The 19,088-nt window shown below is 38.6% G+C and overlaps 1 protein-coding gene across 1 annotated transcript in view; it reads right to left on the bottom strand.

Annotated features, from left to right (window-relative positions):
- CkIalpha (Casein kinase Ialpha) overlaps positions 1–19,088 on the bottom strand; it is a 72,497-nt gene that overhangs the window by 2,095 nt on the left and 51,314 nt on the right. The gene's annotated exons all lie outside the window — the stretch shown is intronic.

The following is a 19,088-nucleotide window of genomic DNA, read 5'->3' as shown; positions in this document are numbered from 1 at the left end:
CTGGAGATGCAAAGCTGGGAACGATAAATACCGCAGGAGATCATCAAGCAACACAGACACATTCTGATCGATCTCAACAACAAAAACACACCGTCCAAGGTGCCCACCAGATGGCAGGAGACACTAATCTACAGCTAGATATATATAGCATTGGGTGAGTGACTTAATGCCAGCACTTACCACTACCCTAATTCGTTCTCAAAACCTCGAGCCATCCAGGGAAGAGATAGCTGAGCGAGTTTTAAACCTGACTGGATTTCTCTTCCCGAATTATTCAATCCCAGTAACGAAAACCAATGTTGTGCTACAATATATAACATTACCAAAGAGAACATTGCATGCAGGAATGTACTATGCTAGGAGAAGGGAAAGGTCCTAATGAAATGGCTAGACAAAGCAAGGAAAGAGGTGGAAAATAAAAAAAGATAATGGCAGGTGATGAACATATAAGAATGGGTGTGGGTGAAAGGCTCTAATAATAAGGTATGTGTATATTCTGAACTATGAACAATGCTTCATTCCTTGTTTGTTTAGAATTTAACATTCATGAAGACTCATTGTCTGAATTTAGCAACAATTACAAAGGAAGCAGCAAAGATAATGAACTACACAATAAAGTTATTGCAAAATACCTTATCTGATTTCATTCTTCAAAGTAATTTATAAAATTCAATGCAAACTGGTGCCACCAAGCAAATTTTGTCTTTATTCATGAATTCAGTGGCAAGATGATAGGTTAGCATATCAGAACCAGCACATGAAATGCTCTGCAGAATTCTCTCTCATGGAGAAATTTGGCTTGTTTTATCATAATATAAATCTCTCTCTTTTTTCTTGGTGGTTGTAATGACAGGAAGTAAATTTATGAGACACTATTTATTTCAAATCTTTAAACTATAACTTGCATGTAGATCATACTGTTGTGAATATGGAAAACCTTCCCAATTGTTCACACTTGTGTACTTGGTGCTTTGAACTTTGTTGACAAAGGAAAGCAGCTAATATTGTATACAAACTTTGCATCACCTACAAATGCATTACAATTTCTGCCCTCAACACTGTTCAGTATAATTATTTTCCATAATTTTCAGTGAAGCTATATTAACAAAATAGAGAAGCAGCCATGTGCTGATTTCACATTGACACCAGCACCTCCAAGTGTCCGCTACTTCCTACTGCAGCAACAATGTTTGAAGTGGCCAAAAGAGTACTTACTAGAGTATTGCATTGGACCACTTTCGCGTGCTCAAACTCGATCATATCTCCCACACTCGAATATATAGAATATCAAATATCATTTCAATGTGACAATAATCCTACAAATATGTATAAAATTTGTGCTGGTAGTTTAAGCCCATAATCATCTATTCACTTTCATACAGTGGTGGCCGGCGGCAACTATGATGGGTAGTGCCAACGTGATCAAGTAAATAGAAAAAAAAAACATCCGCAATGCCCCCCCCCCCCCCCCGACCCCTCCTTGAGGTTGCCCCACTGGCCAAGATGTTTATCCTCATTTGGTAACGTGGAATACAACGTGTGTTTAAGTAATAACGTACTAATCCGATTCATCTTCACTCACTAACCTATCTTTATACACTACAGGACACTTCCCTAAAAATATAACAATTACAAAAAAATATATACAATTACATTTAACTTTGGAAAAATACTAGGTTCGTTTCTCCAAAAGTAGGCAGAAATTACTTCCTGTCTTACAAATCAGTCGTATTTAGCGACTTTTCTCTGAAGTTGGCAACTGTGTCGTGTCAACACTGCGAAAGTTCCCTTGCTGGGCCAGGCAAAGACGGGCACGGTTTCTTATGGGCTAGCCCTGCCCCCTACCACTTTGTTCTCGGCTCATTGCGGAAATGTTCCTCGCTGAGACTTCTTCAACCCTCTGCACGTGTGTCAACTTCGTTAGGTCCATGGGTTAGGCCAGCTCTTGGACGGCATGGACCGTTGCCTCGCGAGGGTACAGACGAAACAGCTGGCGATGCAGTGAGGAGGTTGGGGCAGTCGTCACGTCAGCTTGACTGATCGCAAGATTCGAATCTCCTTGTCTGTAAACTATCAATGTATTCATCTAACTTTACTTGGCGACGTATGCGTTTCTTCTGAGGGTAGTGTCATGGCACCGCGGCTCTACCCCTTGTTCACTTTAGTTTCAATTTCACTGGGCCTTTCACTTCATGCAGTATATTTCAAGGCCCACTACAACAGACAAATTACGGTTGTACGTGAAGTACTGGGCTTCGAGCATATACCAATCGTTTGAATGTTCGAGCATTATTAGCTTGAGCAAAGGAACAGTCAATTCCGTAAGCCATCTAGTGTCATCCATGCAAACTATTAAGACAATCGAGCAAAAAAGCCTCGATGCAGCATACTAGTACTTACCAAGCAATGAGAAAAATCCAGCATACAGTTGCAGAAGTAGAAGTGATATATATATAGTCACTCCAAATTGATGGTTAGATTATAGAGATAGCGAGATTAAATTTTGTATCAGACATTCAATCTTTGTTGTTAAAGACAAATCACATAAATATTTTTATTCCTGGCAATGTTTTGTGTTTGCAGGTTTAGTAAAGGGCAAAAGGAAGATCTATGCAGCCTGGAGTCAAACTGAAGTTAGTAACCCTTAAATGCTGGGTTGTGACATATTGTCACAAGGAGCTTTTCTGTTAGTATGTGACTTTTTGGACATACTGTGTCTCGGATAATGTTAGGATATACTTGTTTTGAGTTCTGCACGAGTCTTGAGGTATGTAATTAGCAATTAGTAAGGTTTAATTAATTTAATTTTTGTTATATTTGGGAGGGGTACAGCCCTCTGAAAATCACGTTCGATTTTTTTTGCTTTACATTTGAAAATATTTTTTTTTTAGAAAGTATCTGCAATATAAGCGCAATTTTTTCCATGATAATGAAAAACATATCAGACAATATGTAGGTACCATTCTGTACCTTTTCGTCCCAGCATTGCTAGCGTGGGGATCCGACTATTTTTTTTATCTTTCTTCTTTTACCCAATAAAGGAAAATTAGGTTTTTATAGCATAGCCCTATAACCCCATGTGCACAGAACAAAACAAGGTATAATTTGTAACTCTAGCATTCTTAGTTCCAGAGATATAAAATTTTATTTAAAAACATGCAGAATTTTAAAATTCACACTGAAAACGCCTCCGTGATTGTCAAGTTTACCGGCAAAACACGCTCCGTCGTCTAGGGGTTAAGAGTAGTACTCTGTGGACATATTGCTTAACATAACAGCACATGAAACAACAAAAGCTGAAGAACAATATGTTGGATCAAAAAATGCCAGAACAATGTTGCGATTATTAGTGAAAGGGTGTGTTTGCATTCTCCACAAGAAATATATGGGAGACTGAACACATTTGTTGAAGTTATTTTCAATGTCTTTATTGGGCTTAATAAGCAACACGAAGAGCTCCTTGCAACTGCTTCTTGAGAAGAAATACATACTGCAGAATACAATGGAGCCCTTTTAACATAAATATTTACATTCTGACAGAACAGAAATAAATGTATATCTTATGTGAACCTGTGACCCATGGCTTTTGTTGCAAGTGTGTTTATTAGAGTGCTGTAATGAGCGTTTTTTGCTCGACCGGCAAATAGTTCGCACAGACGACACTAGATAGATACGAGCGAATTTCGCTCAAACAGGCAAAATGATAAGTATACGCTCAAAAGCCAGTAGTTCAAGTGTAACCGTAATTTTTCTGTAGTATTGGCCCCTGAAACATGGATCGTGAAGTGAAAGACTCAGTAAAATTGAAACTGAAGTGAACATGATCTTCATGTTAAAATGTAATTTAGCCTATCTTGCCAATACATAGCAATATACGAAAGCAGCGGCGGCTCAAGGGGTAGAGCCGCCGTGCCATGACACTACCCTCAAAAGAAACGCATACGTCGCCAAGTAAAGTTAGATGAATACATTGATAGTTTACAGACAAGGAGATTCGAATCTTGCAATCAGTCAAGCTGACGTGACGACTGCCCCAACTTCCTCACTGCATCGTCATCATTTTCATGTTAAAATGTAATTTAGTCCCTCTTTACAACACACAGCAATGTATGAAAATGAATAGATGATTATGGGCTGAAACTACCAGAATGGATTTTTACGCACATATGTACGATTATTGTCCCATTAAAAAGATATTTGATATTCTATATATTCGAGCGAATTACGCTCGAGAGTGGGAGATTTGGTTGAGTATTTTCGAGCGAAATTGGTCCAATGCAGTACTCTAGTGTTTATGAATTCCAGCACTTTTTCTCAGAATTAAGAACCAACAAACATTAAATATCTGTATATGCACCTGATCTTGCCCATTTGTGTATATATCCATAATTTTGTGTATTCTGGTTATACAGGATGTATGAGAGCAAACAACTTTAAGAATTTATTTCAACTAAACTTTATGGAATACAACAATGATATTTGTTATGTATCAATCAATAACATTCTATGAATGTTTACAAACGGCTTCAAATGTTAAATGTGGCTTCCACCAGTTATGTCACACACATCCAGCTCGTCTTGTTAATTTTTGTGGACCAAACCCTGTACCAGCTAACTGTAGACCAGGCGAACGAGAACAAGTCCCTGCGCAAGTAGTGATGCAAGACGGCTCCACCAATGAATAGTGACAGAAACAGGATTGTGTAATGGACGACTGAAGTTACCTGATTTCCCTGCTTCTCTCTGCAGCGTTGCAACTTTTGAAAACGATAAGACCATACGCACATGGCAAACTGGCTGTATTTTTGTCTCCAGGTCCGTACGCTTGGTTTAAGAATTTCTTAGGGAAATATTAAGGATACAACAGCAAGTGCACATTTCGTCAAGCCGTACAATTAGCGTATTGACTAAGGTCTGTACATGCCATGAAATTTCCGTGTTTGTACGATCAGAACCGTATGGTTGGCAACCCTATGCTTTCACCACTTGATTTACCTCCTCCTCCTCTGCCGCTATGCGTGGCCTGCTCCACAGTTAGCTGGGACAGGTTATACGTTGGAACACTTCCCACACGGGATCAACATTTTCCAAGTTAGGTGGTCTTCCTGTGTGTTTCTTTGCACACAACAAGTTTCAAAGAAAGATTTGTGCCACCGGTAAATTGATTTTCTTTTTGACATCAGCTTCTTGTAGGTAGTACAGAACCATCTCTGTACAGTCTTTGCGGACTTAGTTTCATAGAACTTTAATAAAAGGCAGTCTGTTTTCTCAGGACCTCTGAAAGTCGCCATTTTCTTTAACACTACACGAGCATCACAATGACTGTTTTTACACAGCCTTGCGCATGAAAACAAAACTTGGGATATTTTCTCATTATTATACAACAAATCTCTACTGTGCTTCAGGAATTTTTTTAACAATAAACTTGATAAGTTGTTTATTATGATACACCCGCTATTAATTCGTCTTTCTGCCTCTTTAAATTAACTGATAAAAACAATGAATGATGATTACAGCAAATATGTGATGGAAACTGGAACAAAATCCTCGACATTTAGGAACAATTTCAAAACCCTTGCACCCAAAGGACATAGATGCAGACACAAAGTAATGGAAAATGCCAGTATGTGAACCTGCAAGATATCCAGCAGTTTTGAATTGGGCAGCCTAGTATGCTGGTATTATTGCCACTGTAGGCCCAGAATTCCATTCTTAATATTTGGGATAGTTGTTTCTTTATGTCTGCTTCTTCATTAATTTTATCTAATTATGAAGGTAGAAAAATGATGCCCAAATAACACAAGTATCAAATATTCATAAAGCAATCAATTTTGTATGAATCTGTGGAAATGGCGGAATGTTGTGTTTCTAAAAAACATCGCAGATTTGCAGCACAAACATTAACAATTGCAACCAATTGGCAATATTTCAATAAATATAAAACAAATTACTTTGAATGCAAAATAAATATTTGTGTACCATGTGCAGACTATTTACTTAATACAGTATATACAGAGCATTCCCTGACCTTTGCTACGAGACTCGACAGCAAGCGGCCCGGCATCAGCACTTGTCTCTCCCGGTGAACGGGTCCGCGACAGTCGCACGCTACAGTCTGTTTTTTTCGCTCTCCCTTCCTTCGCTCTCTTTCCCTTTCTGTTGACGTTGCAGACTGACGCCAGTATAATCCTCCCTCGGAAGTTGTGTTGTGTCGTGTCCGTGTGTTGGAGATTGTGGCTTAATATGGCACCACAAAAGTTTACATTACAACAAAGGATTTATCTTGTCGAGTGTTACTTCGGAAAGAGGAATTGTGGAGAAGTGCGATGACGTTTTGCAACGAAATTTCCTGGTGTTCCCGTTCCACATAGGACCACTATATTAAACCTCGAAAGAAAAATGGGAAATCTAGTATACAAAGACAATTCGCACACCATCCGTGAGTTAAAAGAGAGTATTGTACGAGAATTACAGTAGACGAACTTGCACTTGTAAATGCCAATTTCCTTCAGAGATGCCAGGAATGTGATGCAGCAGAGGGACATCATTTTCAACACCTTCTGTAGTCAAAGTTAGTACACAATATGAAAACTGTAATTTAAATAGCCAACTCTACCGACTGTTGCGGACCAGTTCACTGGGAAAGTCAAGCACTGATGCCGGGCCACTTGCCGCCGAGTCTCGTAGCGAATGTCAGGGAATGCTCTATAGTTTTTAATATCAACTGTCTAGTACACTAAGCTGGTTCAGTGTACTTTCATGTGTTTCACGAGTCTTTTCCTAAGCAGGTTTACCTACGTGAAATTTCATATTTCCGCGTTGCACAAGTTGGTAGTTATTTCTGATTAATTTCGAAGGCTAACTGCCTTTATTCACTAAGGGTACGGCATCTGGAGCAGAGATAGTAGCGCGTCACGGAACTAACAAGGTAGCGATGCCCTACCATCTCCGCTCCAGACGCCGTACCCTTAGTGAATAAAGGCAGTGAGCCTTCGATATTAATCAGAAATAACTATTAAATTGTGCAATGCAGAAATACAAAATTTCACGTAGTAATAGTTTTTCTTGTATGTACGCATTGCTTGCATTGTAGAATTATTTTCCTGTAGTTTAAGGTTATTACAAGCATAAGAAAACAGTTTTTTGTTGTGACGTTTCAGGAACACGATTTGGACATTATAAATCTAAACCCAAGAACAGGTTTGTCAGCTCACATCATTGAAGAGAAACATTTGATTAAAAACAGAAGGGTTTCAAAAAGATTGCCGGGAAACATAGAGTTGAATGACTGGGAAGCTTCGTTCATTGCAGAAGAACACTGGAATAAATTAAATAATGAAAATGGTACAGTGTGGAGTTTTCTTTTTCACAAATGGAGTAAGCCACCAGCTTTAAAATTTAATATAACAGAAAACATCAAGTGTCTTTGTGAAAACAATGATGATTTTGAATTACCTGATGATATTTGGGATTCATAATTTTAAATAAAAAAATAATGTGATCAAAATTATTATTTTTTTATCTGAAATAAAAATAAAACAGACTTTCTTTTCACAGTTAGGTTGCTATATTACAACAATGTAACATTGACAACATCCATTATATAAGGGATTCTTTTTGTTTAAAAAATTGCTAACCATTGTTATAACTGTATCTTTTTAAATGTCTGATGAAGGGAGCGTGTGTTCTCCTGAAACGTCAGAACGAAAAACTGTTTTCTTATGCTTGTAATAACCGTAAACTACAGGAAAATAATTCATGTTGTAATACAGGCTATGTTTGTCCGAGTAATAAATCGAAAACTTACAAAGCTGTCTTAAATATACAGCACCTCTATTTTCAATGAGTATAGTAGAAAAATGATTAAGCTCCATAAGCAAGGAATAGGGCATTTTAAAGTCAACACTTCTACCAACGGCTTCACCACTTAAGTGATGCGAGGGCTGCCAATTCGAGTACTCACTGAGAAAGTTGAATGAATGACTCAGGTGGACATAAGATTTTCTTCAAGGATTCAAAATTCAATTGTTTCCAACTTCTCTCAACTAACACAAAATTCTGCAGTTTCAGAAGTGAGACCTGATCCCTTTAATTACACTTTAATTAACTACGGTCTAGACTTTCGTAATTACATAATTTTTTCCTCGTATGCGAGACTGTCCCAATTGAAGAAGAACCTGAGTGGGCTGTTAGTGATTATGGTATTCTGGTTCCATTAACTGAAGTTCCAGTTATTCATGGAATTATTTGTCAAATAGCTGTAGTTTGTATTATAGATTCTGCAAGTCAGGCAAATGTTCTAAGTTTGTAAACTATTGTCTTTGATTGGCAATATTAAACTGGATAATGTGCAAGATTTAAAACTCACAGGTTTTGCTGGTCCCAAAAGGCACGAGGAAGTGGAGAGCGTCCAAAGGCAGTTTGTGAAATGGCTGTGCTTCAAGGTGAACATTGAATATCACAAAAAGAACTACACATCTCTATGCAAGCATTTCGGTCTGGAAACTTTGTTCAACAGAAGAGTCGTCAGTGACGTCATTTTTTTACAGAAACTGATTAATCATGGCTGTAAGTGTTCTGCACTGTTAGAAAGTATAAACTTTAATGTAGGCCGACACAGTGCAAGAAACCGAAAATTATTCTACACGGAGAGGTCAAGGGTCAACACGCATACGTTTTCACCTGCAGTGCGCATGCAGGACACGGTGAATGAACTATTAAAAACTGTAGACTTTGATATGTTCACAGACTCACGTAGTGTGCTGAAAAAAAAGATAATGACAACAATAAGTTCATAAATTGATGTAAATATTGTGTACATAGACGTTCATACTTTCATGTATTCTTTTTTTTCTCTCTTCTATCTTGTTATTTATTCACAGTGTATTATGTTCGACATAATTGAGAAATGTATCATGTGCTGAACAAATAAATAATAATAATAACAAATATTTTTCTATGGAATTCTTTGTTCTTAAAGAGTTGAATGCCGATGTCATTTTTGGGAGTTCCATTTTTGAGGAAATATAAAGCTATAATTGATTTTAAAGAAGTGAATGTAAGTTTGTTAAAAAATAAAGGAAAATAAATTTCCTCTGTTCTGGCTCACCAATGTTCTTCTGGTTCGAAGTATTATACAAGGTCTAACTTTTGTTCTGAAGATGCATTAAATGATAATGAAAGTCATTCATGTGGATTGTTACGGGATGTGTCAACTTTGAATGATGATATAGAATATATGCCATCTAAGAAATTCGTTGAAAATGAAAATTTCGACTGCTTCTCAATTTAAATCAAGAGTGGAAGTTATATATGGATGATTGTAACATAAAACATCACATCAGTTTATTCGCCTTTCGTAAATCCTGTGGAAAGGTACAACGATTGTTGCTATTATACGAGGGTCACTATTTATATTTTGAGCCTTGGCAACACTGATTGAAGTTAGGTGCGATTTGACGTTTGCACGGAATCGTCTGGCATTATTGACCATAACATACTTCAAATGTTTTGTCAATAGATTCATTAGTGTTGTTTATGTTGCCTTGGAGATTGCGCGACAACAATAAAATGGAATTAACTCGTGAACATTTTCGTGCGATGGTTTTTTACGATTTTCGACGTGGATTATCAAGACAAGAGTGCATCGATCAACTTACTTCCACATTTGGCGATGAAGCCCCATCCTTTGCCACTGTGAAACGCTGGTATAACAAATTTAATCGTGGCTGCCATTAGCTCACCGACGAGATTCGCAAAGGTCGTCCAAAATCAGTTGTTGTTCAAGAAAACATTGATGCTGTGCAAAACCTAATACTGCAAGATCGTCATGTGACATACTGTGAGATTGAGGCAACCATAGGCATTAGTTCCACCAGCATATATAAAATATTACATGATCATTTAGCTGTGAGAAAGGCATGTTCTCGTTGGATCCCACACAATTTGACAAAAACTCAAAAAGACGCTCGCGTCAATTGGTGCAAACAATTGCTCAATAAATACAATTGTGGTGCTTCAAAACACGTATATAAGATTGTAACAGGTGACGAATCATGGATATATGCATATGAGCCGGAACGTAAACAGCAGTCGACTGTATGGGTGTTTCAAGATGAACCCAATCCAACAAAAGTTGTTCGCGCTCGAAGCACATCAAAACAAATGGTCGACTGTTTTTTTGGGAAAACTGGTCATGTGGCAACTGTGCCTTTAGAGGAACGTAGAACGGTCAACTCTGAATGGTACACAACAATTTGTTTGCCAGAGGTCTTCGGTCAAATACGGAAAACAAACAAACGCCGTCGGATCATTCTTCATCAAGACACACATCTCGTCTAACAACCGACTTTATGAACAGTCAAAAAATTCGAATTTGATGGGTCATCTGCCATACAGTCCTGATTTGGCACCCAATGACTTCTTCTTGTTCCCGAATGTCAAGAATAAATTGCGTGGACAACGATTTTCGTCGGCGGAAGATGCCGTTGATGCGTTCAAAAACCATATTATGGAGGTGTCTCAAGAAGATTGGAAAAACTGCTTTGACAAATGGTTCGAACGAATGCAAAAGTGTATTGACCATAAAGGAGAATACTTCGAAAAACAATAAAGCAGTTTTCAATGCCAAATTCCTGTTTTTTCATTGTTAGGCTCAAAATATAAATAGTGACCCTCGTATACTTTGCAAATTCATCAGGACTGGGTAAAATATTTGAATCATGTAACAGGACTTCTAAATAATTCAGTTTTGGAAATAACAGGTTTCACACCTAATTAACTTTTCCTTCACCATGAATTAAAGGATGTAATTGTCAATAAAATTAACTGGCCGCCAAAGCACATATTAAGGAAAGATACAAGTCCAAACCCAGTGAATGTGGTGCAAATAAATTGAAGATAGTCCAAGGTGATATTGTTTGAGTCATGAACATAGTGGTGCAATTAACAAGAAAATTCTTAAGTTTATGGAATTATGGCTTGGACCCTACATAGTTGATGCTATGAACAACAATTATGCAATTTTGATGTCCATGGTCTGAAAGAAGATAATAACAAGGCCGAACTTGTCAAATATCAAGAAATTTAATTGTTCTGATGAGAAAAGGGAGGAACTGTTTAAACTAATGTAATTGTTATGTAGTGATGCATAAATAACTGTAAATTCAAACACTAAAATGACATTTTCAGAACTTTAGTAAAAAAGTATTGTAAATTTGTGAATTAATTCATTATGTTAAATAAACTTTCTCATTATATTGTCAAACGTGCTTTCAAAGTGAGAGAGGCACGTGGGATACGAGGGTCACTCTGAAATTTTTGAGAATGGAAGCGTTAAAATGAAAAAAAATATTTTTTTTCATTACATCTCCTCAAAGTACTCTCCACCACACACTATACAACGTGTCAACCGCTCAAACAACTTTTTGAATGCTGAACGCCATGCGTCATGCTACAAAGACACTGTTCATATGCAGCCACCGCAGCTTCAGGTGAGTCAAATTGACTACCACAAAGGTTGTCTTTCACTTTAGGAAAAATAAAAAAATCACATGGGGCCAGATCTGGGATATAAGGGGGATGGTGTAATGTTTTGACGCGTTCACAAAATCTGTTGTCTCCCTTGTGGTGTGAGCAGAGGCATTGTCATGATGCAGCATTATTCTGAGCAGCCCTGTCTTTGGACGATTCCTCCTCAACGCATCGAACCCTTTGGGCAGACATTTTGTCGTGTACCATCTGGCAGTGACTGTTTTTTTTGTTTTTCAAGTGGAACAGAACTGTCACAACGTGCCCACTTGCAGAGAAAAAAGAACAGATCATCTTTTTGCCACCATTTCTTGATCTCTTCACTTTTGTTGGAGGATCCTCCCCAGGGAAGACCCAGACTGATGACTGTCGCTTCATTTCAGGATCATATTGGTATATCCAGCATTCGTCACCTGTTATGATGTTAAAAATGTTTTTTTTTTTTTTTTATCTTCCTCCACTGAATTTGTCCAACATTTCCTGGCACCAATCCACTTGTGTCCTTTTCTGCTCATTTGTTAGGTTGTGGGGGATCCAGCGACTGCAAATCTTCCTGACATGAAGTTTTTCATCCAGGATCTGTCTAACTGCTGCCGATCCAATATTTAGGCTTGTCTGAATCTGCACATATGTACATCGTTGATCTTCTCTCAACATCTGGTCAACTTTCGCCACATTTTCATCTGTTGTGGCTGTTGCAGGCCGCCTTGAACGATCTTAATCTTCAAGGGAGTCCCTTCCTCTCTTAAATTCTGCAAACCATCGATAGATGGTGGCTTGTAAAGGGCAAAGATCCCCAAATGCATGGTGCAATCTTTCACGCCCCTCACTCTTGCCTAAACCAACTTTGAAGTCATAAAAAATCATAGCGCGGAAATGCTCTCGTTTCAGATCCATCCTTGCTCAGAACAAAACCTCAAGTACTGCTGTGTAAACTATCATGCTAACTCAGCCCATTGTTGGAGCAAGTTGAAACTTGCAGAGTTTGCTATTGAAATGTCAGTCTAAATATAGAAACACCAGCAGCGTGTTGCGTTGGCTTATTGTTGTCGATCCTCAAAACTTTCACTGACCCTCGTAGTATCCCTTCAGGAGGACACAAAACTTATGTCGTACAGTACTGGCCAAAAGAGTGTCAACTTCATGTTTTTTTCGCATACCTCTTGCCAATGTTATCCAATGAGAATGAACGTCGCATGATATGTTGTTGAGGATGTTTCTGATGTTCAACGCATGTATTTTGGTCGAAGTGTACCATTTTCACCATGATATTAAGGAATTACAAAACCCGCCGAAAAATTACTATTGTACCTATCCATGCTGGTTAATGATTGTAACAATGTGTACCAGACATTGTCCAATATGTGTTCAGCATGACACATTTCTATGTTTTCAGAGTATGGGTACTCGCCTTGGATGCACCAATCTGTCTCCGGACATGCAGAGAGGCATTGCTAACGGACGCGCACGAGGGCGAACACTGCAGGAACTGGCAACACAGTTTGGAATCACTAGAAGTGCAGTATCGGAATTTCTGAGGCGGTGGAAGCAACAGGGAGGTGTTGTTGAAGGATTCCCATATAGGACGACCCAGGATCACGTCGAGACACGTCGACAGGACCATCCTCCGTATCAGCAGAAGCAACCCCAGACTGACGTCAGCCGACATTGCTCGGGAGCTATCATTCCCAACCACCCCGTCGCCATCTGGAAGGACCATCAGACGTCGTCTCCAAGCGGCCGGTCTCAATGGACGTCGGCCTGTCAAGAAACTGCTGATTTCGGCGAAGAATAAGAAGGCCAGACTTGCATGGGTAAAGCTCATCTGGCGTGGACCAGGAGCGAATGGAAAGATGTGGTCTGGAGTGATGAATCAAAGTATTGCCTCTTTGGAACAGATGGAATAGTGTGGATTAGATGTCCTGTCGGCCAGAGATCTGATCCCATGTTTCAATTTCCCACAGTCAAGCATGGAGGGGGATCTGTGATGGTGTGGGGGTGCATCACTGTCAATGGCGTCGGCCTACTATGCCGAATCAATGGTATTATAAACAGTTTCCAGTACGAGGACATACTGGAGAACACAATGAGACCATTTGCTCTCCAAACCCTTGGCCGTAACTTCACCCTCCAACAAGATAACGACCCAAAACAAACATCCAAAAACATCAGCAACTGGTTCCGCCGCCGTCGCGTTAATGTTCTCGAGTGGCCCAGCCAATCCCCGGATCTCAATCCGATTGAGCACATGTGGAAGGAGTTGGAGCGTTGTCTGGCAGGGAAGAGAGCACGAAATGTTGATGAGAAGGTTGCTCAGTTGGAGGAGGAATGGAAGAAGATACCAGTCTATTTTATCCACAACCTTATCGACTCCATGCCGCGTCATTGCCAAGCCACGTCATCGCCAAAGGCTTTGCCACAAAGTACTAGATGCTGTTTGTTAATTTTGTGTTGATCAACACCAGTTTTGACCTTTCCCGGTGAACTGAAGTGCAATATTTCTTTATGTTCGATGGTGTGTATTTTTTTCTATTTACATAAATTTGTTCTTTTTTTAGACCATTTCACAGTTTGCCGAACCACTCGGTTATCAGTCGAATGTAATTCATTTGAAGATGTTTTGGTGCCAATATTGTGTAATTCTTGCAATAAATACCTCAGTTACAGCAAAAAAACCAAAAGTTGACTCTTTTGGCCAGTACTGTATATATATAAAAAAAATAACATGTTCATTTTTTTTACCAGGAGAAGGTGAAAGATTGAGACTGCCCCAATTCTCAAACTGTGATGTTCAATGTTAATATTATTTATGTTATTAATGTTGCTTTAACTTATGCATGTTTGTTTTATATATATATATTGCTCTTATCGCGCTGTATAAAATACTTTGTATCTAAAAAGTAAAAAGAAGAAAACAAATTGTTGTAACCATAGTAACGGAAAGCAATAAGTTAAGTTCAAAAATGGTAATGGAAGTGGTGAGATTTAAATATAAGGATTAACGTAAATTACAGCAATATTATTTGCATTGGTAATTGTTCTGCACGTTTTGAAAGTTTAAGTGCAGCGGTGGTTATCATACGTTCTATACGATTAACCAAAAGTGGCATACAAGCGAAGTAAAATAAAGCACATCAATCATGCAGTCAAGGAAACATTTCTGTGAATTACACTGTTCGGAACCACATATATGAATTTTATGTTCCATATTTTGAGGTTAGAGTTCAAATGTTTAAGTAAAAGGTGATATTGGTACGATTCGGTTATTTTTCATTGAGCAATGCAGATATATTTGTGGGAGAAACATCTGAGAATTATGCAAAATATTACAACATATTTTAATTTATTGTTACATGTCAGTTATTTATTCTACATATTTTGCATACTTTGGTTGCATAAAAAGCCAGGTCTTAGTAATAAAACATGCGATGGCTATTGAGAAGGCCTCTGAACTAAGCAAAATAGACACAAAAATGCACTACATAGGTTAGGACCAAAAGTTTTATGTTACTGATTTATGTTGTTATTAAATTGTAGTGTGAAAAAACATAGTTGAACTGTGCCATGACAACATTGAATAAGTGATCTGTTTGATCCCTATGCATCTTGAAGATGTACAGAAGACATGGACGTCTGGAAGGTGGACAAGGAGGGCTGCCTACCCCCACCCCCCTGGAAAATGAAAGTGAACCAAAAATTTTATACTTATTCGCATATAATTTCATTTCAGCCACAATAATGTGTGTTAATTATTGCATGAATATGGTAATTCAAATTTAAGCAATGTTTTTTGAGGGAACAACACTATTATTGGGGAAAATGTGTCTTGTTTGACCCCCCTGGAAAAAACCATGCGGACCTATATGTCAGAAGACAAAGAACTGTTCAATTCATGAAAAAGTGATAGATGTTTATAGAAAGGAAGCACGTCAAATCAAATTTCTATTTAAATAGTGGACTCAAGTTTGAACTTGCAAACAGTGCCAAAATGACTTAAGATCAAGATATGATAAGATTTTATTCTGATCTTAGTGCTCAAAGTAGAAATTTCATAGCTGGGAAATGCTTTGCTCAATTTGGTAAAAAGTGGGGGGATGCTTGTATGGATCAACATGTTGGGAATGTCTATGCAAATTATCCTAGAATGGGGTGCCCCATGAGAATATTCTTAACTGAAGGGATACCATCCCCCATGCTTCTCTCACTTTGAGCACTGCTGCCCCTCCCGACAATCCTGCACATGCCTGGTATGTTATATTTATATTTATTTTCAGACTATCAGTCATGCAGGCCCATGTTAAAAATAGCTAATACGCATGTATAATGCCATTTTACTATAGTGGAAACACAAGCAAAAAAACCTGCGCAGACCCTCGACTCCTGTGCACCGTACTCCCATGTGGAGGGGAGGGGGAAGAGTGGAGCATGCTTCCTTATAGCCCAAACTGAACGGAAAGCTGCGAGGGGACTTTTCGTCCAACGTTTTTGTGGTTGCTCTATATTGTGAGATGCCCCAGCTCATTCACAATGATATTCTTTCCAAATTTTTACTGAGAAATGATAAGATACATATATGTTACTGAATTTTATTCTGGACTCTGTAATGCATTTCACTGATTGTATATGGGATGTTGAGGACAAGTGATACAATGAATTGAAACTAATTTCATTCAGAGGATGAAATAATGCATTATGCTAACTACTACACCACAGAAGATGGTTTATTAATTTGCAACATGGTTACATAGTTACAATAACCAGTCCTCGGAAGGTCTGATTGTTGATAAATAAGGTTAAAAATCAAGTACAAAGTGAATGGAACTGTTTATATGTGGATACAGTCAATTTGGTGGAAAACCTGTAGACACTTTTTTCCAGGTTATTGCAAAAAAAGAATTATATAGACTTACTCCAAACCTTGATATGACAATTCATTGCTGGTTTCCAACAAATTTAGTCCACTCCTAACTGAAAGTTTAACACAAATAAGTACAAGCTAACACTTTGATGTGCAGCTGTGAATGTTCAGTTTTGTTACTGTCTGATTAACAGTGAGGCATGGGAAGTGAAAGATTCTGCGACATCTTAAGATATTAAGAAACATTATAAATGGTTACACATTGTGACAAGGTTTTGAAACTTTGGACGGTTTCTACAGAACAGCAATGAAGAAGTAGCGCAGGGAATGAGTACTGCTTTTTATTTACTTCTTTATTTAGGTTTCTTTTGGCATAGGCAGTGCTTCATGTAAAATGAATAATTGTGCAACAGATCACAGCTGAGTTTCTGCATAATCGGCCATTACTTTCAATTCATTCAAAATACACATGTTAGGACTTCACAGCAAATACAATTACATACATGTATAAATTTGTTTGTCAAAAAAAAAAAGGTAAAGTGTTCCCCCGTGCATAGCACCACGCCATGAAGGCGTTTAGGGGGTGTGGGGGTAACGCCCCACACTTTCTTGATCCGGTTGTGAGTGGGGGTGATGTGATCAGCATCACGCCCCTGACCGCCTTTACCCCCCAGGGTTTCCCCCAGGTACCCATGTTATTTGACGCTGGGTGGGCGCCGGGGCCACTTCCACCGTTAGAAAAGTTCCCGGATTTGAACCGGCCGGGGATCGAACCCGGGACCTTGAGCATGGTAGTCAGACGCGTTACCGACTGAGCCACCGTGGCCACTAAATTTGTTCGTCAAACCTGTCACAATGTGTTTTAAGCCACTTTATGTTTAAATAGGATAATTGGGACTGGTAGGTAAAGTTCCCCATGCATTAGCACCTTGCCAAGAGCCACATTTAGGGGATGTGGGTGCTAGGGCCCCACACATTATTGATCTCAAGCCATTTTGGAAGTGATTTCATCAGAAGCACACTCCAGCCACCTTTATCCCTGAAGTACCCATCGATTTGAGGCTGGGTGAGCCCCAGAGCTGCTTTATGCAGGGACAAGGTTGCAAATTGGGACTGGACCTACAGTTTAATGTGGAACTGAACTCATCTCTTTCAACTTCTAACCAAGTTTGTTACAGAATATATACATTTAAAAATGTTTATCTACAAAAAGTATAACTGTCATGAAGGATATTTCAACGCAAAATTAACGCAGACATTCATTCAGCTTGCAACTAATGCATGCAATACTTGCAACTCTAGCAAAGATGCCAGTAAACTGAAGCTTGAACATTCCTTAAATACTTTTCATCTGTTTTAGAACGATTTAAGTTTTCAATTTAACTGATTGGGTATTCAAGCAGTTTTTATTTTATCTGCTATTTTAAGCTCTTCTGGCATGCTTTCATGCATGTTCTCTAGTCTGTTGCTTATGTAACGGAACACAACCATCTACAAGGCTCAGTTCTTTACTAAACCCAAGCAGGATGCAGTTTTTCTTTAACTTTTTCCTTTGTTGCCACCAGGAAGTTGATACCTGCCTTCTTCCATCAGATCCCCGATGTTCAGCTTTCAAAATACATTGCACAAAAATACAGGGCTATTCTAAATGATCTTCCAGATTCTAAAGTTTAATATCTCACGTTTATTTAGTCACAATGACATGCAAATTATTTGAAATGAAAGAAAAACTCAAAAAGTTTTAGTGTCTGGCAAAGCTGATGTTTAGTTACACATTCTCCCGCTAGGGCGACAGTAAATCATGATGGCTGGAAACTAAGACAGGAATTCCATGCACAATAGTCAGTTATGTGTGTCCAACGAAGTTCGGGTTAGATCCACCAAGCGGTCACTCAATTCGGAAGTGGTATAGACAATTTAAAGAAAGTGGATGTATCTGCAAGAGAAAATCAACAGGCCAACCAGGAGTTAGTGATGAAACAGTTGATCGGGTGCGTGCGACTTTCGTCAGAAGCCCCAACAAATCAACGGTTCGTGCAAGCAGAGAATTGAACTTGAATCAGACAACAGTGTGGCACGAGGATGTCAGGTGGGAACTCAACGGAAGGTTACCAAATCAATGGATAGGACGAGCTAGTCGTGAGGATCAGGTTCTGCTTCCTTGGCCCCACCCCTTTGCACCCCGTGTGACTTCTTTTGTGGGGTTATGTTAAAAACCAAGTGTATGAGCCTCCCCTACCTAACAACTTACCTGAACTTCGAGTATGCATCCAAGAAGCATCCATTGACTGAGATTTTGGGAAGAGTGTGGCAAGAATTTGACTATCGGCTTGATGTGTGCCGAATTACAAAAGGCACTCATATTGAGCACCTTTGACGTGGAACATAACACGTATGTATGTAAAAAAAAAACTTTTTGAGTTTTTCTTTCATTTAAAATAATTTACATGTCATTGTGACTAAATAAACGTGATATATTACACTTTGAAATCGGGAAGATCATTTTGAATAGCCCTGTATATATGCTTATGTCTATTTTACATTTTATTTTTCTTGTTCCTCTGTAGTCATCTGTGATATTTATTAGCAATAAAGAACTTGTACATAATTATTGTTATACTTGTTTTATATTATGCAACTTGCCCATCCCTTATTTTAAACTGAACTCTGTGGTGCAACACCTCTTCGAGAGCAAAGACTA

This window comes from Lepisma saccharinum, chromosome 29 (genome assembly GCF_977018435.1).
Source record: "Lepisma saccharinum chromosome 29, izLepSacc3.1, whole genome shotgun sequence".
In the NCBI taxonomy this organism is placed as follows: domain Eukaryota; kingdom Metazoa; phylum Arthropoda; class Insecta; order Zygentoma; family Lepismatidae; genus Lepisma; species Lepisma saccharinum.
Note: the sequence above shows the minus strand (reverse complement) of the source record. Positions and strands in the feature narration are given on the sequence as shown.